Here is an 11,474-nt window from a genome sequence, read left to right as displayed (position 1 = left end):
AATTTTTGATTTGAATTCTAATTCATGAATTGTAATTCAAATCAAAAATTTAATACAAAGATTAATTATGGTGATCCTGTTATTTTTATACTTGGGAACTTGGTAGTTTTTATTTTATTTTGGTTTTACTGGCCATTGGAGAAATATGCGCCGCTTATTTTTTGTGTGTCATGTATGTTTGTGGTCACCCTTTGTGCGCGTAGCCGCGTGCGTGAGTGTCTACTTTTACCAATTATCCAGAATTGGGCTAAGAGTTTCTTTTAAATTCTCAAATTTTCTTATTTTTTTTATTTCCCCCTTTACCTTCCCTACTATGTATTCATTATCTTTTATATTTTTCTGGTATCTTTCTTCCTTTCAACACTTCATTTGTCTTTACTGTGGTTATTTGAATTGGGGGTGAAGTGGCTTTTGATGTATCCTTGAGAGTTACCTGAAATGGAGGTGAAGTGGCTTTTGATGTATCTTTAGGGGTTGCATCTGCTTCAATTTGGGTTGATTGAGTGTTTAGTACCTCAGATTTAGATGTATTGGACTGCATAGTATCTTGGGGATTTGTTGTGACCTTAGTGTTTATTTCAGGAATTGATAGGTCATCATAGATTTTTACTAAGACTTTTTTGTTCCATAGTTCCTTGAGAATGTTCCATGCATTAGGTCCCTTGAGAAAATCCCATATATTTGGTATTTCATTTATTAATGCATAGTTTCCATCATAAAACTTCCTTTCTTTTGCAGGGGGTGAATTGGAATCTTTGAGTTTTGATGTGGTTCTTTAGCATTTTTGGAGGAGGGGTAATCCTTTATTGATCTTTTTTGTCTGTTTCCTTTTGCGCTTATTTCTATAGCTTTATCTATTTCAGCCATTTTCTTATCAAAGTCATCCATTAGATTTTTTGATTTCAAGTTTGGGAGTATGGGAATTGATTTATCCTCTCTCTTTTTATGAAGCTTTTATTTTCTTGTAATCCTTTGTCTGATCTTAGAAATTGAAAGATTGAATCCTTTAGTTCATTTGTATTTCTTTCCAGTCTCATTACTTGGAGAAATAAGGTCTCAAAAAGTTATGGATCTAGTTTTATAAATACTGTCCATGAATTATGGCTGTCTAAAAGTGAATTTTCATGCTTGAATATTAATTCATGTTTTACTATGTCCTGAGTTTTTATATGTAGAATAAAAATGCTCATCATTATTAATTGGATCATCATTTGGGTCTCTAAAACTTCCCGTTTTCGGGAATTGTAATTCAAAAAATTGCTAAGTAACATTTTATTATATTATAAACAATCATACAAGAGAAAATGCAGTGAACAGCCGTCCTAACCTTCCCAATCCCGGGCAGCCTCCAGAGTAGGCAAACGTGAGGATCACTAAGAATCTCTTGCCATATAATTGTTTTCGGTGCATGAATATCGCAGAAGATCTCTTTTGACAACTGTGCGTTTTGTTGCACTACATTGACGTAACCCTCGTTTTCTTCCTTAAGAAGAATATTTTGGTCTTCAGACCCTATTTCTTCCTCCCAGTGCATTATGATATTGTCTGAAAAACTGTCAAATACCACTTTTTTTCAAATAAAATCCTTCAGGGTTATTTGCGTTAATCATAATACTTTGTTTATCATCACATTAACTACAGCTGGGTTGTTCGTTGTCTAAATCGTCAATCACTATTAGGAGTGATTGAATAGTAGTTGATGGTGGTTGAAGGTTCGGACGAAGATTCTTGCCATATAATTGTGTGCTGCGTACGATTGTATGCCAATACATAATCATATGCCACGATAATTCAAAACTTACTTTTAATCTTAATGAAGAATTTAAATGCGGATCCGAGGGCACTTTTGGTGTTTCAGGCCTCGAGAGGCTTAATCTTTTTTTGTATTTCGGGGTTCGAAATACTGAGGGTTCCTTTAGGATCAATCCTACTTCTTCCCAAATTAACTTATCGGATATCAGATTCCCTTTGGGATTTCCAAAAACGGCTCTACAATAATAAACAACATCAAGATAAAAAAAAAGATAATAATAAAAAAAAGTAAAAAAAGGTAGTTCCATAGAATAATTTTAGACTAGTATGGAACTTTGGAGAATCGAATTGTAATAACCAAGTGCGAGGCGGCACTGGTGAGAAACAATTCAACTTGGGCCCAAAGTTACCTTACTTTCCATTTAAAAATAAATATTCAATCTAAGTTAATGTGGAGCTTTAGAAGAATCGAATTATGTCAAACGAATAAGTCCCTAGTGTGAGGAAATACTGGCAATAAAAGTTTGATTTCGACTTAAGGTCACCATGTATGTAACTAATTTTGAAGTAAAACAACAAGACAATAGCCAATAGAAACTACCTTTCATTTCAGAAAAATGGCCAAGGCAATTATTGACACAGAATTCATAACAATCAGGTTTACCAAAGAAAACATAATATACTCAGCGGCAATCCTCTTAGTGGACAAAGAAGGAAATAATATTTTTGCAAAAAAGTGGAATGTAAAGTATGATTTAAGAAAATATGACAAAGAATCATACCATTTTGGATTACAATTTGCAAACAAACCCAAATATCGACCCGCAAGAGGAAAATTGGGAATTAAGTACAACGGGAGAAACGGCAAGTACCTTCAATACATTCTAAAGGAAATTAGGAACTTGCAAAAACAACATAAAGTCCGGTACTGGTTTGCCAAAGGTCCTACTCAGACAAAATTAGCCCTACTAGATAAATGTAGGAAACAAAAAATATGTTTTAAAATTGAAGGAAACAAGGCCTGTGAAAAATACCAAGATAATCATGACCCACTCCAAGAGATAAGATATTACAAGCAATATCTATATAATCCTAAAAGCATAGAATATACCGTGAAAAGAAAAAAAATAGTAGTTAAAAGAAGAAAAACAAATAAATCAATATTGAATGCAGCTAAAGACCAGAAATAAAAGTTACTTAATGTATTCTCGAAGAAATTTTTTCATCAAAACATGGTCCCATCAAATTAACCCAATTCAATTTCAAAATGTTAGATGGTAGCCATGTGTATTTACTTTATGCTAGTACATAATCATTGATATATATATATATATATATATATATATATATATATATATATATATATATATATATATAAATATTACTATGTCAGTTATAGTGTTCTTCAAATGAAATTCATTGTATTAAAACAATTGGTTATCTTTTACATATTATGACTAAATACACTAAAATCAATATCAATTTTACCCCCTAGAACATAAATAAAAAATAGGGTTTTTCTTGTATTTCATCTCTAAAGTTGTTCTAGGGTGTATTCCTTAAGATTCACAAGAAAACTATTGAATGAGCAATTTCTGCATATTTCCAAGGTGCTAGGTGAGGTACCTGATATTTCAACTACTAACATCAAGAAACTAAGATACAAATATTTTTAAATCTTTCAAAAAAGGAACGTCATGTATAAGACCCATATTTGGATTAACATAACCTCACCAAGTAATACACAAAAGAGAGATTTGATCAACATAGTGATCTATGGCGGTATCAAAGAAGAATCTTATTTACTAAGGGCCACCTAAAACTTAAATCATGTAGCCTACCAAACCTACCTGAAATAAATTATGAGTTTAGTCAAGAATTATTTGATGAAAATATAAAAAAGGCCGGTGGAAGTCTTGACTATATTGCAATTGAAAACCTTCTACAACCACCTAAAATCTTACTTAAGGATGAATTATAAAGGGACATTATTTCAACTATGATAAAGATTTTAACAAAAAATGAAAACTGGGTGCAACCCTAGTCTTCAGAGTACTTGTACAAAATATTCGTAAAAACCAATACCCTATAATAACAGCAGAAATTGTAAAGTTATTAGACTACTCAATGAACAAAAACACGAAAACAACATTTTGGCCTCTGAAATTCTTATCGATCTTAGTGGATCAAGGCCACAACTTATCAGAACAGAATAACTTCTTTGAAATCTTTCTCAACAAAAATAAAGCTTTTTTTGGAAAATCCTCAAGACAATGTCAACTGCTTCAAGGCAATCTTCAAATAACTGGAATAATAAATACAAAAAATTTATGGTGGATGGCAACACATACGAAGATATAAAAATTATCACACTGAACTTATTTAAAAATGATGTACATTTTGGAAGAAAAATATCCACAATCAGACATAATAGTCTACGACAAAAGGCATTGTGGTAAACATCTCTGTGCAGAAATGCAATTAAAGTTTGACATTATAAAAACAGTAGATAAAAGGGATAGCCCCTTGCAAGAATGGTGCAAAAGGATAGTAATAAATACTATCAAAAAATCAAATTTTACTTTGTCAAACCTTGGGTTTCCCTTACTAGGTAACAAAAAAACATTACGCCACTGCATTCCTTTCAAATCATTGATCCATATGATGTATCTAAACCATGATCAATGTACAATATTCATAAACAACAAATCAGTCTGTCAGACAAGCAAACTAATCTCCCAAATACGTTTTAGAACTCAAACCCCAACCATTATGATGACTGAAGGGCCAATCATGACCGTAATAGATGCCCAAATGCTATGCCCAAATGCACATTATAAAACGTCTGAACATTAAAGTCAGGAATATGTATATATAATGCATCATTACCAGATTATCAGGAAGATATATGGTTAATAAAAAAGGATAAATTAATTCAAAAATCCTTAACTAGCTTATTAAGTAGATATCTTCAAAAAAAATGTCAATGAAAAAGGCATTGAGCTGCTCTGATTTAAACAATTCCAAGTATAGCCAAACGAAGAAGATTCTGAAAAATCCCCTAAATGAGGAAAATTACATAATTAAAACCCACAGTTTACCAGATATATCAAGGATAAATCACGGATTCAATGAACTGATATTTAACTATACCATAAATGAGTCATCACTTATTCTAAACAAAAAAAGCATTAACTAGAGAACAAAAATCCACTGAACTCCAAAACCTGGGGTTATAATTGATATTAAGAGCAAAATGATGTCCTGCATATTTTCTTTACTATTAATTCGGGAAAGTTTCCAATACAAACGAAAGTTTGCCTACATAACTTTTGAGGTGTTAATCAAACGAACCCAAAGAGAATCTTATCACTTTATAGAAACTCTAATTGGTGAAAACCTGTGTCGGATATATGATGATCAAGGTTTCACAATTATATGGCAATTAACAGTCTTATCAATACTTTTAGATCAAGGATACAACCTTGTGAAAACAAACAATTTACTCCTTGCCCTCTCCAAAAATTACATTGATCAAAACCAAATTGAATTATCATCTGGTCTAGTAACCTACTAGGCTATTTATATAAACAAGATTACCAGGAATTAAGAAAAATAATCCTTGGTCTCTATAAAAATGATGAAAACTTTGGTTCAAAAATACTGCCAGGCGTAGACCTAGTAGCTTTTGAAGAAAAAATTAAAAGTTAAGTTTTTTATTTTATCACATGCAAATAACCATTAAAATGACACGCATTAACCTAAGAAATCCCACACTAGAACAGCTATGCAGAAAAAATATACGCCAATATATGAGAAAATCTGGAATTAGACTCTTTGGAAAACCTTAACCTCCCAACAAAACTAAAAAAATATCTAATATACAAACATGACAATCCTGATAAGAACAACCAAATTTTTGAATTAAAATTCATGACCCCAAACATACTAAAATCAGAAAATGAAATATCAACACCTTTTGAAAATCCTATAGTCCAGCTACAATGAACCAAATCCCAAAGGTCAATTCAATTAACAAAAAGTAAAATCCTGTAAATTATTTAACAAACAGAACTCCCACCATGGGATCTAAAACCAATTAAGAACTTACTGTGCGACTATAATAATATGAAATGGCAAACTTCTTCTTCTAATTCACAGCAGACTAAATCATTTCAGCAATATGTACTCCTCAACAGTCATTCTTAAAATGGCGTTAATTTAAACAAAGAAACTCGGTTTCTAAACTCAAAGCCAATCAAAATAAAGAAAATTTAATCTTGCAAAATACGTTTAGACTATAATTTTAAACAAAACCAAATAGAAACAAAAATAATTTAAACCATTAAAAACCTTAAGAATCTATAAACAAAAAAAAGAATATCATATTTATTTAAATAAAAATAATAAAATTCAGTATGAATGATCCTTTAAAAACGGCAGAGCCTCGTTTTCAGGCTCACCGGGTTCGAACACGGGTTGTTCTCGTGTAGTGCATCAAGTGTTTTCACAAAGCGGGTTCTAGAGGAAAACACGGGGTTGAAACTTCGCAGCTGAAAACGCTTAATGCCGAGGAATAGAGCGGAGATTTTGAAAATAAAACTGCATGGTTCCAAGGAATATTTTAAAATTTTAATTTAATTTCAAATGATTGAAAGGATTAGACAGTAGGTCATATATCCTCATAAAATCTTAGGAGTTTGATAAAAAAAACTGTACATATATTTGTTGATTTGTGATTCTTGAGATTGTTATTAGGTAATCAAGCCTTGTTTTCTATGCTGCATAATATTAAAACATTTGGAACAAAATAGTTAATTTGGTTTGTATGAATATAAGCAAACAATTCAATTATACCAAATAACATCATACAGCTACCAAAGAGTTGTTAAAATTTGTTAAATCAATATTATGATTTTTTAAATCCAGGATAATTGTCTCTAACCTACAAAGTAGGCTTATCTCTAATGTTCAAGATATATGAAATATGGTAACAATCTAATTAATGACTTGTAACCTAACAAGAAATTTTTCAAAACTATGCTGCATAATATTAAAACATTTGGAACAAAATAGTTAATTTGGTTTGTATGAATATAAGCAAACAATTCAATTATACCAAATAATATCATACAGCTACCAAAGAGTTGTTAAAATTTGTTAAATCAATATTATGATTTTTTAAATCCAGGATAATTGTCTCTAACCTATAAAGTAGGATTATCTCTAGTGTTCAAGATATATGAAATATGATAACAATCTAATTAAAGACTTGTAACCTAACAAGAAATATCCAGTGCAACAAAATCAACTAAACCTTTCTTTCTTCAATAAAAAGGTATTACCCCTTACCCAAAATACACTCCTATAATATCAAATCCAATTTACAAATTATAAACTATTCAATTTTGAACAAAGACAACTATAAATAACATATAGAAATTTAATCACAAATTTATAGCCAAAAATAAATACTTTTATATTATCAATATAAATCCTTTAAATTATATGTATGTATTAGGTGTAAACAAAACAATATTTACCATCAAATTTTTCAAATAAAGGTAAAATAAGTAATTCTTAATGATATACATTACTAATGTTAGCATTAATTTTAGATACCCAAATGATGATCCAATTAATAATGATGAGCATTTTTATTCTACATATAAGAACTCAGGACATAGTAAAACATGGATTAATATTCAAGAATGAAAATTCACTTCTAGCTAGCCATAATGCATGGAAAATATTCATAAAACTAGATTCAAAACCTTTTGAGACCTTATTTCTCCAAGTAATGAGACTGGAAAGAAATACAAATGAACTAAAGGATTCAATCTTTCAATTTCTAAGATCAGACAAAGGATTACAAGAAAATAAAAGCTTCATAAAAAAGAGAGAGGATAAATCAATTCCCATACTCCCAAACTTGAAATCAAAAAATCTAATTGATGACTTTGATTAAAAAATGGCTGAAATAGATAAAGCTATAGAACTAAGCTCAAAAGGGAACAGACAAAAAAGATCAATAAATGATTACTCCTCCTCCAAAAATGCTAAAGAACTACATAAAAGCTCAAATATTCCAATTCAACCCCCTGCCAAAGAAAGAAAATTTTGTGATGGAAACTATGCATTAATAAATGAAATACCAAATATATGGAATTTTCTCAAGGGACCTAATGCATGGAACATTCTCAAGGGACTATGGAACAAAACAGTCTTAGTAAAAATCTATGATGACCTATCAATTCCTGAAATAAACACTAAGGTCACAACAAATCCCCAAGATACTATGCAGTCCAATACATCTAAATCTGAGGTACTAAACACTCAATCAACCCAAATTGAAGCAGATGCAACCCCTAAAGATACATCAAAAGCCACTTCGCCTCCATTTCAGGTAACTCTCAAGGATACATCAAAAGCCACTTCACCCCCAATTCAAATAACCACAGTAAAGACAAATGAAGTGTTAAAAGGAAGAAAGATACCAGAAATAATAAAAGGTATTGAAGGAATAGAAATTTCTACAAATTTTACGAACAATGTCAGTAAACCAATACACAAATTTAAATGTCAATATTTTTGTAGAAAAATAAATCCAACAATAAAGCTAAGTGGAGATAACAAAACCACAATGATCTTAAATATCACAACAAAGAAGGTAATAACCACCACCCCAGAACCTACAAGAGAAATTATAACCATTACTCCAGAACCTATAGAATTAGAAACATCAATCTCTGAAACAACAATCAATTCCCTCCCCAAACAGATATATCCAAGGGAGAATTACATAACAATTAGACAGTTACCCCAAACCACCAGGTGGGTGTGGAAATCGTCAATGAATAAGAATACTGGAATACGAATGAGAATCCCAATCATCAAAAATGATTATAGTGGACAAAAAAATATCAAAGAAAATAAAAATGGTAAGGATAATGATAATGACTACCCAAGAGAATGTTGGACTATTGACGGAAAGAAAATTTGCGCATGACTGGCAGCTGATGAACCTACAGAAGATAATTTGGAAGTACTCCCAGAATTAACCAAGGAAATGCCCTAAAATTATCAAATCATCATACCTTCTTAATATTGTACAGACAAAGGTTGCAAACCATTCAATGCATTTGAACTATTCAATGCAGAAATACAAAAACTCAAGCAAAGCACAACAAGAATACTTGAAGTCTTCTTCAGGAAAAGCAGATATCGAAGGTCCACAAGCTTAATACCAGTCATTGGTGAACTTGCCTTATAACTCTTTGGTTTATCAACCAATGAAGACTTAAACATATTAAGAGAAAATGTAAAAAAATTGAATGCAGCAATGAACACCACACTACATGTCCAAAAGATACAAGAAAGCAAAGCTAGCAACCAAAAAGACAAAATTGAAGAGATTTCCAAGAAAATTTCAAGGACAGTCAATACAATGAGTTACTTGAAAAATGAAGTTGACAGTGTAATATCAGATTCTGGGCTAACACTAATATCAATAGACATCATAACCATGTCATTACTAAATCTGGCTACAGATGTGAGTAAATTTGAATTTGCCTTATTTGAGCTAACAGGCGGAACATTATCATACAACTTAGTTGACCTAACCAGCTTAAAAAGTATCCTAGATGAGATTAAAACCCACTTAACATTTGGTCTCCATTTACCAGTTGAACCCGAAATTGATAACCTATTCATATATTATACCAAACTAAAAGTACATTTTACAGAAATAAACGACCAACTTTTTGCAGTAGTAACAACACCCCTGATCAATCAACAATCCATATATGATCTATATAAAATGTCTACCTTTCCTGTTAATATTAAGGAAACCAATTCCTTCGTAAGCATCGTGCCAGAGACAGAGTATTTGTTAATTGACCAAGACAGAAGGAAATATGCATTGGCAAATGCACAAGACTTAAAAGAATGTGTCACATTCAAAAACTTGGTCTGCCAACTAACATTACCTATCTACAATGTGAAAATAGGATCATGTATGTTGGATATTTTTCTAAAAGAATCCCAACAGGAGGACGTCCCAAATTCATGTGAAGCACTTATAGGAAATGCAAAACGAGAAATATTTATCAACCTCAGAAATGACCTATGGCTATTTACTGTCCCTAAAACAACTGTTGGAACCATTTCCTGCTACAACAATACTGAGAAAATAGACCCAAGCTACCGAACTGAACTATTATTACAGGATGTGGGAACCATAACAATCAAAAAAGGTTGCCGCCAGGTAACCAAGGAGAGTACGGTGCAAAAACCATTAATTACGACAATTACAAATGTGATAAGTCCAAAAATAGTAAATTTTCAGGGAATAAATCTTTCATTTACAATCCCAAATATAAATGATGAAGAAATAAAAAACTATCTGGAAAAAAATAGATAACATAACAGGCACAGTGCCGCTGATAAAAATAAAAGAGGCATTGGAATCTCAGATACCACTCTTCACGAATGAAGATCAAAGACTAGAATATGTCGACAACCAATATGGTCTATTCTCACCCAACTCATGGTACAACATTATTATAACAATATCCCTGGTATTTCTTGTTTCATTAACAATAAGAGCCATATTAACTTTGAACTATGGTAAGCTCTTAAAAATATGCAACAAAGGATCCAAACAAGAAGAAATGGATGTGCAAGAAATGCATCAGTTAAATCCATCAGCTCCTGACAATAACTAAGCCTCACAAATTAAGGGGATATTATATAATACAAGAGAGATGAGAGGTCCTCTCTTGTAAATTCTGATATCCAAAACCTGTTGTAAATAAATATTGTTAATGTACTGTTTCAATAACATACATCAACAATAAAGAAGGCACCAAAAGCTAAGTTAATGAAGACCTCTATTATTAATTATAGTTAGTGTAACTTCAAAATATACTCTTATGCTTTTTATGTAACCCTGCAACTATTCCACCACAGTAGTGTAATAAGTGGTGAAGACAGTGCTTATATATGTAACTGTTATATTTTACAAGCTGCTTACAATATATGTAACTATGTATTTTTATAATATTATTTGTGTCTAATACCTTTAATTGTCGAGATATTCAATGATTTCCTTTAATACATGTTGTTGAACACAAATCTGCCTAGAATTTTTGTTATAGGAACTGGCATGTCACAAAGATACCAACTTGGTCTCAAGCAATGTAACACCTTTGTCATAATTCGTCAACCACCGAAAAAAACCGAGAAGATACATTGTTGATATTTCCCAGTCGTGCTGATCATCGCAGCAAGAGAAATCCAGTCATCATAAAGAAAAGCTTTTGAAATTATGTTGTTCCCTATCTTGTGTAAAACTTAGAACAGAAGAATAACTCGACGAAGAAGAATCTTCAACAAGAAAAGAATAATATACCAGACAAAAGAAGTCACGCATATGCAGACCAAAACCAAGCATCCAAGATAATCAGATGAAGACCTAACCAAGCACACAATCAAATAAGAAGCTACCAAATGATACAAGACAAGAAAAAGAAAACCAACCTGCAGAAGGAAGTTATAAGAAGAATTTCATCAAAAACAAAGATAAGATATACCTTAGATAAACTTCTATCTTTATTAAATCCAAATAGGGCATTAACATATGCCTTGATGCGAAAACAATGGAAAACAGGGAACCAATCATGACTTTTTACATAAGTTATAGACTATTACAAATTTCAAGT

The 11,474-nt window shown here is 31.4% G+C and overlaps 1 pseudogene; it reads left to right on the top strand.

Moving 5' to 3' along the window:
- Positions 1–7,378: 7,378 nt before the first annotated feature.
- On the top strand, positions 7,379–11,055 carry LOC148951385 (uncharacterized; annotated as a pseudogene).
- The last annotated feature ends 419 nt before the right edge of the window (positions 11,056–11,474 follow it).

The sequence above is a fragment of the Artemia sp. Qi Xiang Cuo genome, chromosome 6 (genome assembly GCF_049724085.1).
Source record: "Artemia sp. Qi Xiang Cuo chromosome 6, ASM4972408v1, whole genome shotgun sequence".
Classification (NCBI taxonomy): domain Eukaryota; kingdom Metazoa; phylum Arthropoda; class Branchiopoda; order Anostraca; family Artemiidae; genus Artemia; species Artemia sp. Qi Xiang Cuo.
The sequence above is the reverse complement of the archived record's forward strand: the minus strand, read 5'-3'. Positions and strand labels throughout refer to the sequence as shown.